This window comes from Numida meleagris, chromosome 2 (assembly GCF_002078875.1).
Source record: "Numida meleagris isolate 19003 breed g44 Domestic line chromosome 2, NumMel1.0, whole genome shotgun sequence".
Lineage (NCBI taxonomy): Eukaryota > Metazoa > Chordata > Aves > Galliformes > Numididae > Numida > Numida meleagris.
Genome location: NC_034410.1, coordinates 38,248,697 through 38,262,158, shown reverse-complemented (window position 1 = coordinate 38,262,158; position 13,462 = coordinate 38,248,697). Strand labels below are relative to the sequence as shown.

At 41.5% G+C, this 13,462-nt stretch overlaps 1 long non-coding RNA gene across 1 annotated transcript in view; it reads left to right on the top strand.

The window, feature by feature from the left end:
• The window catches only part of LOC110394074, an 81,755-nt gene that overhangs the window by 55,312 nt on the left and 12,981 nt on the right, over positions 1-13,462 (top strand). Inside the window, exons 16-18 of the long non-coding RNA XR_002435356.1 lie at positions 108-231; positions 6,124-6,231; positions 8,771-8,930. This is a non-coding gene — a long non-coding RNA (uncharacterized LOC110394074). The remainder of the gene's footprint in view (positions 1-107; positions 232-6,123; positions 6,232-8,770; positions 8,931-13,462) is intronic.

The window sequence follows — 13,462 nt, the reverse complement described above, 5'->3', positions numbered from 1 at the left end:
AAGCACGTGTGTGTATGCTGGCAGGAAATGCAAATCTATCAAGTGAATTCCCTTCCAGTCTAGACCCATCCCTTGCAGGGTAATGGTCCATTCTGGTCACTCTTTAGGAACAGCATTATCACAAGGAGAAACAGGCCACTTCCCACAGCTCCTGGCATCCCAACCATAGCACGATTGGATTCCTCAGGACATTCTGTATCCGTCCAGCCATGGTCCTAAAAGAAATGTGGGGTAAGTCTCTTTCTAATTACTAGTTTTTATTGTAAATATGTTAATAGGAAAGGTGAACTTTATGGACTCCGTCCCAAATTAAGCCTCACTCCAAACTCTCAGTACTGATCTTAGTCTAATATCATGCAGTTCCCCATATCTGAAGATAACCTGAAACAAGCAAAAGGACTCCTCTTTCACTGTGGAACAGAGGACAGGGAATATGCTGTTCCTTCAGGGAAGAGAAAAAAGGGAAGGTGTCTTCTGGCTCAAGTCAGATACTACAAGAACTGAACATAAGGATTGCTCCTACATGCTTTGAGAACAGAGCAGTGTGTAAGATTTGTTTGCAGATACAGGGGCTGCTCTGAATGTAATGTCTCCTATTTTATTATGTTGGCCCACAACATCAGAAGCAAATGTTGGTGGTATGGGAGTAGATGTTGAAACTTTCCACCAATATTCCATTACATTTTGTTGCTGTGCAACAGATGGCCGCAGAGGTGCTGTCCAACAAAATGGTATCTTACATAGAAGTGTGGATGAAACAAAGGTGAATTACTTTATGCAGAAGAAATGACATCCACTGACATTCATCAATGTTTGCTGAACGTTTATGGAGACCAAACAGTGGATGTGAGCACAGTGAAGTTGTGGGTGGTACATTTCAACATGAAATGCATTCGACATTGTGGGTGGTGACAGTGACATGTAAGACAAGCCACATTCTGGATGGTCATGCTGACTTTTATGAGTGTGGCATGCAGGCTCTTGTTCATTACTGGCAAAAATGCATAGCTATTGGAGGAGACTGTGTTTAAAAACAGCACTTTGTCACTGAGAATTTTCTCTATCGAATAGTGTTATTGTGTTCTTTGTATCTACTGTAGTTTCCATGGAAATAAATAGGACGCACTCCTTTCAGAGCAACCTGTGTATATTGAAAAATTGTGAATAGTCTTGAGTGGAGAACGAAGTAAACTACTTGTGACAAATCACAAAGTGGAGGAAAACTGCTTATGTGAGGTGCCAACCAGACCAAGAAACAGACAAGAGGAACAACCTGAACAGAATGAGATGAACATTTTTATTTCTCAGTGGCTGATGTTTCTGTTTCTGCTGCATAAGTGACTGTTTAACTCAGCAGTCTGTTAGAATGAAATTCATTTCAGATGAGAGCATTTTTCCGCATTTTGAGTTTGTATTTACATTTGTTAAAGTTAATAGACCTGACAACTTCTTCATGTTCTCACCAGGGAGCAGTCACTGACAAACTGGGGGAGAGTTAGAAGAATAAGCCAGGCCAAGCAGAAGGGTGACAAATATTCCTTAGCAGCCTCCCATGACAGGAAGCAGAAGGGTAGCCACCCAAAGGGTGTGTAGATCTATGCAGGATTGTCTCACATCCCTCGAGGGAAATCTGCATCCTCTGCTCCCTTTGCTTCTATGAATTACCTGTATACCAATGCACACAGAAAGGGGAATAAACAGGAAGAACTAGAGATCTGTGTGTGGTCGTGGGGCCATGATCTCATTGCAATCATAGGGACATGGTGGGACAGCTGAAATGACTGGAATGGATGGCTATGCACTTTTTAGGAAAGACAAGCTGGCAAATCAAGCTGGTGGAGTTGCTCTTTATTTGAGAGAACAACTGGAATGTATTGAGCTCTGCCTAAGGATGAATGATGAATGAGTGGATAGCTTATGAATAAGAATTAAGGGGCAGGCTAATACAGGTGACACAACTATGGATGTTTGCTACCTCCTGATCAGGAGGAAGTAGTTGATGAGGCCTTTTACAGATAGCTGGAGGTAGCCTCAAAATCACAGGCACTGGTTTTCATGGGTAACTTCAACCACTCTGATATTTGTTGGAAAAGCAACTACCAAGCATGCATAGTCCAGGAAGTTGCTACAATGCACTGAAGATAACTTCATGAATGCAGGTGGTGGAGAAGCCAACAAGGAGAGGGGTGCTGGTGGACCTTGTTTGTAAGAACTGGATGGGAATGTGAAAGTTGGGAGCAGCCTTCGATGCAGCAACCATGAGATAGCGAAATTCAGGTTGTTGCAATGAGTAGGATTGCAACCCTGGATTTCAGGAGATCCAACTTTGGCCTCTTTAAGGACATACTTGGAGGTATCCCATGGGTTAGAGCATTGGAAAATAAGGGGGCCCAAGAGAGTTGGTTAACATTCAAGCACCACTTCTTCCAAGCTCAAAATCAGTACATCCCTGAGAGTAAGAAATCAGGCAAAAGTCACAAGACACCTGCATGGATGAACAAGGATCTCACGGAAAAAACTATAAGGGAAGAATAAAGTCTATGGAATGAGGAAGAGAGGTCTGGCCACTTGGGAGGAATACAGGAACATTGCCAGAGGAAGTAGGGCTGCCACAAGGAAAACTAAGGTACACCTGAATTGAAATCTGGTGAGGGAGATCAAGGACAAGAAAGACTTCTTTAAGTATGTCACAGAATCACAGAATCATAGAACTGTAGGGGCTGGAAGGGACCTCTAGAGATCATCAAGTCCAACCCCCCTGCAAAAGCAGCCTCCCTAGACCAGGCTGCACAGGTAGGCGTCCAGGCAGGTCTTGAATATCTCCAGAGAAGGAGACTGCACAACCCCCCTGGGCAGCCTGTTCCAGTGCTACGTCATCCTCACTGTGAAGAAATTCTTACACACATTTGCACAGAACTTCCTGTGCTTCAGTTTGTGGCCATTTCCCCTTGTCCTATTGCCACGCACCACTGAAAAGAATCTGGCCTCGTCCCTTTGCCTCCTGCTCCTTAGATATTTATAAACATTAATCAGATCTCTCTGAGTCTTCTTTTCTCATGGCTGAACAGACCCAGGTTACTCAGCCTTTCCTCATAAGAGAGGTGCTCCAGGCCCTTTATCATCTTCGTGGCCCTCTGCTGGACTCTCTCCAGGAGATCTCTGTCTTTTTTGTACCGGGGAGCCCAGAACTGGACAAAATACTCCAGGTGAGCCTAACCAGGGCAGAGTAGAGGAGGAGGATCACCTCCCTTGACCTGCTGGCCATGCTCTTTTTAATGCATGCCAGGACGCTGTTGGCCTTCTTGTCCACATGGGCACACTGCTGGCTCATGGCCAACCCGTCATCCACCAGGACCCTCTTGTCAGAAACAAAAGGAAGACTAGGGAAAATGTGGGCCTACTGCTGAATGGGTTGAGTGCCCTGGTAGAAGAGAACACTGAGAAGTCAGAGTTACTGAACACCCTCTTTGCTGCTGTCTTTACTGCTAAGACTGACCCTCAGGAATCCCAGACCCTGGAGGTAAGAGAGAAGCTCTGGAGAAAGAAACACTTCCCCTTTGTTGAGAAGGAACTATTTAGAGATTGTGTAGGCAAAATCAGCACACAGTAATCCACGGGTCCCAAATAAATGCACACATGAGTGCTGAGGGAGCTGGCAGAAATGACTGCCAAACCATTCTCTGTCATCTTTGAAAGGCCATGGAAAACAGAAAGGTCCCTGTTGACTGGAGAAAAGGCAATGTCACTCCACTCTTCAAAATAGCAAGAAGGATGAGCTGGGAAACTACAGGACAGTCAGCCTTACCTCCATCCCTGAGAAGGTGATGAAACAGCTTATTCTGGATGTAATCTCCAAGTGGAAGAGAAGAAGGTTATCAGGAGTAGTCAACATGGATTCACCAAGGGTAAATCATGCTGGGTGATTCATGACTGACTGGGTGGATGAGAGCCGAGCAGTAGATAACGTGTTCCTCGATTTCAGCAAGGCATTTGCTACTATCTCTCATAATATCCTCATAGGTAAGCTTGGGAAGTATGGAGTAGATGAGTGGACAGTGAGGTCGATTGAGAATTGGCTGACTGACAGAGTGCAGTGTTGTGATCAGTGTTGCAGAGCCTAGTTGGAGGCCTGCAGCTAGCAGTGTACCCCAGGGGTCAGCTCTGAATCCAGTCTTGTTCAACATCTTTATCAGTGACCTGGGTGAGCGGATAGAGTGCACCATCAGCAAGTTTGCTGATGATATAAAGCTGGAAGGAGTGGCTGCCACACCAGAAGGCTGTGCTGCCATTCAATGAGACCTGGACAGGCTGGAGAGTTGGGCAAAAGGAATGTGATGAGGCTCAACAAGGGCAAGTGTAGATTCCTACACCTAGGGAGAAATAACAGCATGCATGAGTACAGGTTAAGGGTTGATCTGCTGTAAAGGATCTCTGACAAGAAGGACCTAGGTGTCCTGGTGGACAACAGGTTGGCCATGAGCCAGCAGTGTGCGTGTGTGGACAAGAAGGCCAACAACATCCTCGCATGCATATTAAAAATAGAGAGAGGCCAACATGTTGAGGGAGGTTCTCCTTCCCCTCTACTCTGCCCCAAGGCCACACCTGGAGTAGCATGTCCAGTTCTGAGCTCCTCAGTTCAAGGAAGACAGGGAACTTCTAGAGAGAGTCCAGTGGAGGGCCACAGAGGTGATGAGGGCTTGGAGCATCTCCTGTATGAGGAAAAGCTGAGTAACTTGGGACTGTTCAGCCTGGAGAAGAGAAGGTGGAGAGGGGATGATATCAATGCTCATAAATATCTAAAGGGCGAGAGTCAAGTGGATGGGGCCAAACTCTTTTCAGTGGTGCCCAGTGACAGAACAAGGGGCAGTAGGCACAAACTGGAACATAGAAGGTTCCATACGTACATGAGAAAAAATGTCTTTACTTGTGAGGGTGACAGAGCATTGGAACAGGCTGTCCAGAGTTGTGGAGTCTCCTTTTCTGGAGATATTCAAACCCCTACTAAACATTTTCCTGGGTAACCTACTGTAGGGAACCTTCTTTACCATGGGGTTGGACTTGATGATCTCCATAGGTTCTTTCCAGCCTCTATGATTCTGTGATTCTGTGACTGAAGCATCATTCTACAGAGAAAGGAAAATCACGGGGCTGTTACACGCTCCTTCCTAGCTGCAGTCCTCAGTCCCTGCTGGTGTAAATCAGCACAGCGCTCCTGACCTCACCACAGCAAAACTAAACTGTTCTGCCTGCAGTTCTGGCTGCTTATTCTTGCTGCCTATCCTTCCCATGTTATATAATAGTGCTGTTGGAGCCTCAGTCACCCCCAAATCTACTTTGTTCATTTAGAGTCTCTGTCAGCACTTTTCTTCTAAAGTGTTTCTGGTTTTATATCTTCTATGCTTGTGCTTTAGATCCCCAACTTTAAGTACTCCACCTTTTAAAGCAAAAATCTGTTTTGTTAAAGTGTTGCTGAGGAGAGGTCAAGCAAGAGGTATATTTGACTACTTATGAGGTTACTTATAAGGCCTTTAGAAAATAAAAGAATATATTAACCCAGTAAATGCATCTAGGAGAGGACTAAATTGAATTTTAAGGGTAATACAGAATATGGGGTAGTATGACCCATGTTCACCAGGGCTCTTAGGATATCTGAGTCTGAGACACTATTCTTTCTTCCCTTCCCCAGACTCTGCAGAGGACCACAGAGGCAGACTTTGAAGACTGAAGCAGGCAAATAAGGCCTAGGAAGTGAGCTCACCTGAGCTTAACTGCAGTAATTGGCCAAATGCCTGCTCCTAACCAAAGATAGCTGCAAACTAAAATGGAGTAGCTGAACAGAGGAATTTAGGGTAAAATATTTCATTTCCATCTACAGTAATATAAACAAGGTGGGCAGGTATCGTGCCTAAGCTGCTGCCCCTGAGTGAACAAAATCTAATGACAGTTACCTCTCCCAGACTTCAGTACAAGGAGGCAGTAGCAGACAGGAGGCTGGTGAAAGTTTAGTCTGTTTTGCAGACTAAATTTTCAGAGATTCATCCCCAAAGTTTGCAAGGTGTTTTATTAGATAATTTCATTATTTTGTACTCCTGCCTTCAGTGATGTCTGTTTTTGTCACCTCAGCACTCACATGTGGCAAGATCTTTCACCACAGTGCCTTGGCAGAGGCCTCCATAAGAAATGCCTCCCAAAAGTAGATGGTAGTTAAAGCATTGTGAAGCAGTGAAGAGGGTAAGTCAGCCTTTATTATCACCTTGTATTAGCTTCTGTGACAGATGATTCTATTATTTCCATGGGAGTCCCAGCAACAAAAGCTCCATGTGGCCAAGTGCTAATCACAGTGGTTTATTTGCAGACCAGCCTTCCACTCATCATGCATACATCATTTCTCCACCTCCAGCTGCAACCAGTGTATCTCTCCCCCATATTCTTTGATGCTTTGGAAGCCTAAGAGCAGAAATACCATAGCTTACCATCATGCACCTTCATACTCTATTGTTATAATCTTGTTTGCCATGTAATTTTTGTTCATCGGGAAGTTCTAGTGCACATCCTCTGCTTGAATTTAGTTCTTAGTGATACAAATCTCATATGATGACTAATGTAGGAAGTGAGACTGGATAAAAGTCAAATAAGGTCTCAAAGGTTTCACCCTGAGTGATGACGCTAAATATAAATGCAGATAGAAAAGGTAGACTGGGGGGGGGAAGGGAAGTGCTGGCTTGCATAGAGATTTTCTTCAGGGATAAATACATTCAGAACATTTTTAGATATATCTGAATAGAGTATAATGCTGTATTTGTCCTCAGTTTTTATCACAACTGAGGAGTGAAAAATTGCTTCATCTGTAAGGGCTCTAAATATAATGAGCAAGAATGAGCTTCTCTTTGTCAGTACTAATAGCTTTCCCTCTGAATGGAGAGCAGGACTGGGGGAAATGTCGCTTGTTGCAGCAGTAACAGAGTAGCACTAGTTAGCCACAAGTTTATCTCTACAACTCAGCTGGTTAGTCAGAAATAGACAACTTCTGCAGAGCATCAGTTACAGAAGTATGTGTAGCTATAGATGTGTATAAAGAGCTGCAATGTACATAAATCCATTAGAGAGGACAAGAAGGCTAAAAAACACGTAGCCTACAAATATAACTGTTTGTTTGGCTGTTGTATTCCATCATTTTAAATATATGAATTAAGGCTTTTGAACTAAGTTTTGCATATAGTAACACCAAATTTTCTTGAAATGTCTATACTAATACATTAATACATACATATAAAATGAAGAAAATATTATTATATATTCTAATATTATATACCATATTCACTGGGAGGAGAGCTTTAAGTTCCTGCATTCATCCTGAGCAGAACTGAAGACACTGAGTCACTAAACCCACAAGTTTATTTAACCTCTAAACTTGCATAGCAGCAGTACGTGTTCTGACATACCACTAGATGGTGACTTCTGTAATGAGTTGTTGACTTTTATCCTACAATACACTTCTCCTGTTATCACAATGAAGCAGAAGCATATTACTACCTGTATTTTTAATAATTTACCTCTAAATATATTGCCATAATCATTCTGACAGTTGGAAGAGTCTAAGGGATAGCTATGGAAAAAAAGGAGGTGAATATGGTCCCTGTCAGATTGTCTTTATTATCTCTGTGCAATTCAAAAAAATATATTTTTGTTCACGCAGGCTGTATGATGCTACATACAAATGATTAGGCCACAATTCATTTGCCTGAGACAAAAAATAATCTAGTGTTTTCTTCAATTATGAATGCCATATGCATAATCTTTAATCAGAAAAGAGTAAGCCTTCCTATATCAGGCAAAATATCTCCCCCAGTGTGTGCCTTGTTTCCACTTGGAGCAACCTCTCATGTTAGCTATCTGCTATAAAAAGGCTACTTCAAAATCCTGCCTGGCACCTTTCCCTACATGGCTGCAGTAGCAAGATCAAACAAAAGCAATTTGTCAGCTGAAGCTCACTCTTCAATTGTACAGGAATCACTCTTATCAACAGGATGTACCAAAGACCTGCTTGCCACTTCCCTCCAGTGACACTTGTTGCTATTAATACCCTTCACCTCACATAAAGGGTCAGAAAGCCTTTACTCCCAGATATGTGGTGACGATTCATTGATGACTATACTCTGAATAACAAAAATAGAATCTCTTTCTGTCCTCTTAATGCATTATTCAGATTGGAAACCACTTAGACCTGAGTTTGTCTCTTTTGTACAACACACTTTGCATTTCTACAAAGCTTTCTACAGCTCTGGGGACCTCTCTGGTTGTTTAACACAGGCTACCAATCTTTATGTTAACACCACCACAACTAATAATGAAGAATTTATTTAAGTTGCTCCTTATGTAGCAGACTGTAGCATATGATATGGTTTTCAAAAGCAACTGAAGAATGAGATGCTCTTAAATACTCTTAAATTTCTGATAATCAGACCCCTCTGAGGAGGCTTAGAGTTCGTAATCACAAATCACTTTTGGCCTATACAACTAATTCCCTTTCTGTAAGCATTCAGTGAATAGTTTGTAATGGCTGGTTCTATAATAGCTTGAGAATTTGTAGCCCAGGATTGTGAAGAGGTACCCCATTGCTTTACTTGTGTTGTCCTATTGGATGATGCCCTTACAGAATGCCTTCTCTCTCCACCAAATCAAATTTTCTTTTCTCATCAAGTAAACTTCAGCCTACAAACTGGCATTTGTTTTCTAGGAGCATTAACACAAGGTAATTTGTCTTGTACAGGTGTTTATGGAAAGCCAAATCGGGGCTTTACTGGATCAAAATGTGTCTGAAGAACCACCAAGGCATCTGAGAATTTGTCTCCTGGTCTTCACCTACCTCTGCGGTTGATCCATCTATTAAAAAACAGATTTGCGCATGGCTGAACTCCAGGCATTTTCTGGTACAGTGTTTATTAATGTCTTGCCAAGATGAAACATTTCTGAACAAGATTAGCATCAGTATTTACAAGCAAAGGGCTAGCTCTAGAAATAGCTCAATCAAAAGATGTCAGAGCAGGCAACTATTCATAGGAAGTTATTTGCAAAGGATACATTCTTCCTTCCCCAGATATGCTTACAGTTTTCTTCCCAGCATCAGGTTGGCTCTCTAGTTAAAAGCTTAAATGAGGAAAATACATATTTACCCTCTACAACACAGCTTTTAATTTTCTGCTTCCTTTCTGCCTGTGAAGCTGCCTATTGATTTCTTAACCTGCGTATTTCTCATCTATTGACTAATGACAAAGCCTTAGCTGTATCAGTGCTGCCAAAGCAGTGTGTATTTATGCCACACTGAAGCGGAGATAAGAGGAATTATACTTTTTTTTTTTTTTAATTGAAATAATGTCCATCTATGTCTTGCTAGGAAGAGGTTGCTCTTGAAATCAGCTGTTTGAGGACAAGGGGGAGGGGAAGAATTGTCCTGGAAGAGTAGGATGTTTGGAGGTGCACAGGAGCTATGCTAAGGCCATACATACTGCATTAGCCAAGGACTAGTGATGTCCTAAATATGAGCAGAAGTTTTTATTCTAGTCCTCCACCCTTGCAAGGTGTGTTTTTGGGGAGATCAAGCTGTCCTTTATTTTCTGTTCTGAGGATACAATCAACATCTTGGATTTTTAGATGAGTATACAGTCAAGTTTTGTAAATGCCATGCACTTGATTTGCAGTGCCTTGCTGTGAGACCAGTGACATTGTAACCTGAGCTCACTATGTGACCAAAACAGGCTTCAGGCAGAATACATGTCCTTTGAAGCAAACAAACTAACAACAACAACAAAAAAAAAAACAACAACAAAAAAACACACCCAAGCAAATAACCAAAACAAAACCAAGAACAACAAATCTCAAGCACAACCCAAAAGCAAGAAAACAACTATATAGAGAAAAAGTGAAAAGAAAATAGTGTTTATTTGTTACATAGTTTTTAGCAAGAGGTTTGACTAGACTCTAATCAATATTTAACTCTTTTCATTAAAACTTATCAAACAAACGTTAAACCCCAAGACAAAAAAAAAAAAAAGAAAAAAAGCAAAGTAAAAAAAACACTCACATGAAACTATTTTAGAGGGCTATCATCTAATCAAGAAATATGTTCTAAATCTGACTTGATTTTACCAACTAGTAATTTTTAAAGAAAGATATGCTATGGTAAACTACTGGTTTGAATGCCTTGTAAATAAGTATTAGATGAAGGGTTAATTCTTGTAGAAAATGTGCACAGCCTAACTAGAGATCATGTGATTTTCTATTTTCCTGTTGTATGAAGTATCTGGAAAAAAAGAAAGTGATACATTGCTCCTACTAATGCTGTACCCTGTCCCTTCGTTTAATTACTGCAATTAATCTTAATCTGTCTTTGGCAACAGTGAGGTTAGGAATGCTTATCTGAATGCTTGTAATAGAGATGGCTGTTTTGATCACTAAACTCACCATCTTTTCCTTGTCAGACAAAAATATCCAGCATTTTATTGCAATCTAAGTGGGTGCTTTATTGTTCTTCAAAATACAATTGTGTATTACTAAGGGAGAGGCAAAAATATTTGCTACAAAGGCATATTTTTGTAAGCAGTGTAAAAATGAAATTCAGTGTCTAGAACATTTAGCACTGTTCTGTTTGTAAAAACATCACAGCTGTGTTTCACATTGTATGAAGCACCCACATAAGCATTTAATTCACTCATATATCAAGCTACATAAAAGATGATGCAATAATTAGCTCTGAAACAGACAGAAGGCCTACTTTAGATAATACACTGTCACTAAAATAGCATATGTTGGCTTCCTTCAATTCTGTATGTTTTAGTCTGTAAAGCTGCAGTTTTCAAGAGATGACATTTGCTGAAAATAATAGAAAAGGCAAGATTTACACAAACTTTTCTGAAACAGCTCTTCAGTTTTGCCTTACTGCATCTTCATAGGCATTGCCGTATGTTCACTGAGCTCCGCATAGAATGTATTGATTGTAATTCTAGGAAAACACAATGAAGGAGTAACATTTTCACTGAAGCAAGTTTCAGTTTTTTCATGGGCAGCCAGCGAATAGAACTGTACCTCCCATAGGCTGAAGGACCCTCCGATTCTCTGGTCTCACCTAGGCAAAGTTCAGCAGAGTGGGTAATCCATCCTGTCTGTGCCTACTCTTGATCACATGAAGAGGAAGGCTGTGCACTCATGCAGAGGACTGGATACTCTGTCTAGATAGTCACACCTCCAAAGATAAGACTTCTATTTTTGAGTAGGCATGTAGTATCTTTGTAAGCAAAGAAGGTTCTTTGGCTTCCATTCCAATGCTTTTTCTTCCTAGAGCCCAGTTAAGCAAAGTTCTCTGATGTTTTCATTAGAAAACTTCACACTGCAAAGAACAGCTGGTCTCACAACTGGTATAGCAGGTCAAAACCACGTCTGAGCATCACCCAGAAGAAAACTGGAACCTAATGCAGTATTCTCCAGTGCAGGTATTGCCTGACATTCCATGGGCCAGGTCTCCCACATGAGCAGATAAGCACAGCTTCTGCAGATTTCAGTAACAACCTTGTTAAGAAAATACCAGGTGGTGGTGACAAAGGCAAGTGCTGCAGAGTAAAGTGGGTCATGGTACATTTGCCATTTCTATATGTTAAAGATATCCTAGGTTTATAGGAGCACAGGGAGTTCTCAGACCACGGGGTATGGACAAATTTCCTTTCAGAGTAACTGTATGTCTGACCTCTATTCCAAAATTAAATTAATTAGTAAATAACCTTCTGGATCTTTTGACCTTCTACATGTCTATTGTACCGATGACCAGTAGTGCCTCACACAGTTCTACATGCTGTTAGATGACTTTTTAATATTCACAAGTTGTGCTAATTATGCCCACTAAAAAGCAAATAAAATCAAGACTAGTATTGGGGAAAACTAAAATGGATGCAGGGATTTGCTTGGAAAACACATTAATGTCTCTAAAATCGATGTGCTAAGGTCTTCTGATGAGGGATTTTGTCTTGAATGGATCAGGCAGGTAGCGGTGAAGAAATTCGTCTTCAAACCTATAATCCTAGACCTTTTAGCAGTGATCTCTCTGCTTCAGGGGAGTGCAGTCACCCAGCTCAGGCCATTGCTCAGTCTAGAGCAGATTAGAGAAGTGGTTGTAGCAGTAATACCCCTCAATTTCATCAGCACAGAGTCACCCAGCTGTGACTGGGCAGCCATCACTTGCTCTCTGAAAGCCAAGTTCAGCACAAGGAGTACATATTTACGTTTCACCAAATAAACCTCACTATGCGCTTGCATGACGTCCTCCACGGGGAAGCAGGCTGAAATCATTCATATGCACATAAAATGACTCTGTGAGTGATTACTTCAAATCAAGGCATTTAGAAAGTGAAGCATGGTGGTTTTGTTCACTTGAGGAAACATTCAGCATCTATTTATTATTACGAACAAACCTCAGCAGATTGTAATTACTATTTTCTTCTCTTATTGCTGTGGCAATCAGGAATACTGCAGACAGAGAAACTGTCTGTGGCCCAGAGAGCTTACAAGCCCAGTGTAAGACAACAGATAGCAGATGAATGTGATGGAGGTGTCAAAATTGTCTCAGCACTGAAACTAATGACTAAATGCTTCTTCATTTGTTTGTTTTAATGACACAAAAGAAACTCTCAGTTTGTGTTGAACACAATATCGTATCTGGCCTCGAACTGATGCCTTGTTATGGATACTTGGAAAAGATGCTAAGGAAATGAAGAGCCGAGTTTTTCACAAAGCTGCAACAGATCCCCATGCTAGCATCTCTCTTACTGCTGGCTCACAAATAAGCATCTCCCTGGCACCAAGAACCAGGAGGTAAAAGCTGGGGGCTCTCAGTTTCTTGATGTGATACTGAAGGAGGAACTAGCTGCAGGATCCAAAGACCCAACAAAGTCATTTGTTAAAGCTATTGCTTCCTGGGAGCAGAGCTGAAATTAGACATGCAGGTCATCCCAAGCAAGATATCATACATCCTATGTACTGCTCTGCAGCATTTCTACTACTTTTGTGATACGTTTTATAGAAAAAAATATATTTTGTGTAAGCTTTAGAAAGTAATCTTAGAATCACAGAATTATAGAATCATACAATCATTTGAGTTGGAAGAGACCCTTAAAGGTTATCTAGTACTATTCCTCTGCAATGAACAGGGCACACTTACAGGTAGATCAGGTTGCTCAGAACTCCATCCAACCTGACCTTGAATGTCGCCAGGGATGAGGTCTTCCACCAGAAACCTGTTCCAGTGCCTCACGACCCTTATTGTAAAAAACTTCGTCCTTATGTCCTATCTAAATTTCTCCTCTTTTAGTTTAAAACCATTTCTCTCTTTTCCTGTTGCAACAGACCTTGCTAAAGAGTCTGTCCACTTCTTTCTTATAGCCCCCCGCTAGATACTAAAAGGTTGCTCATCTTCTCT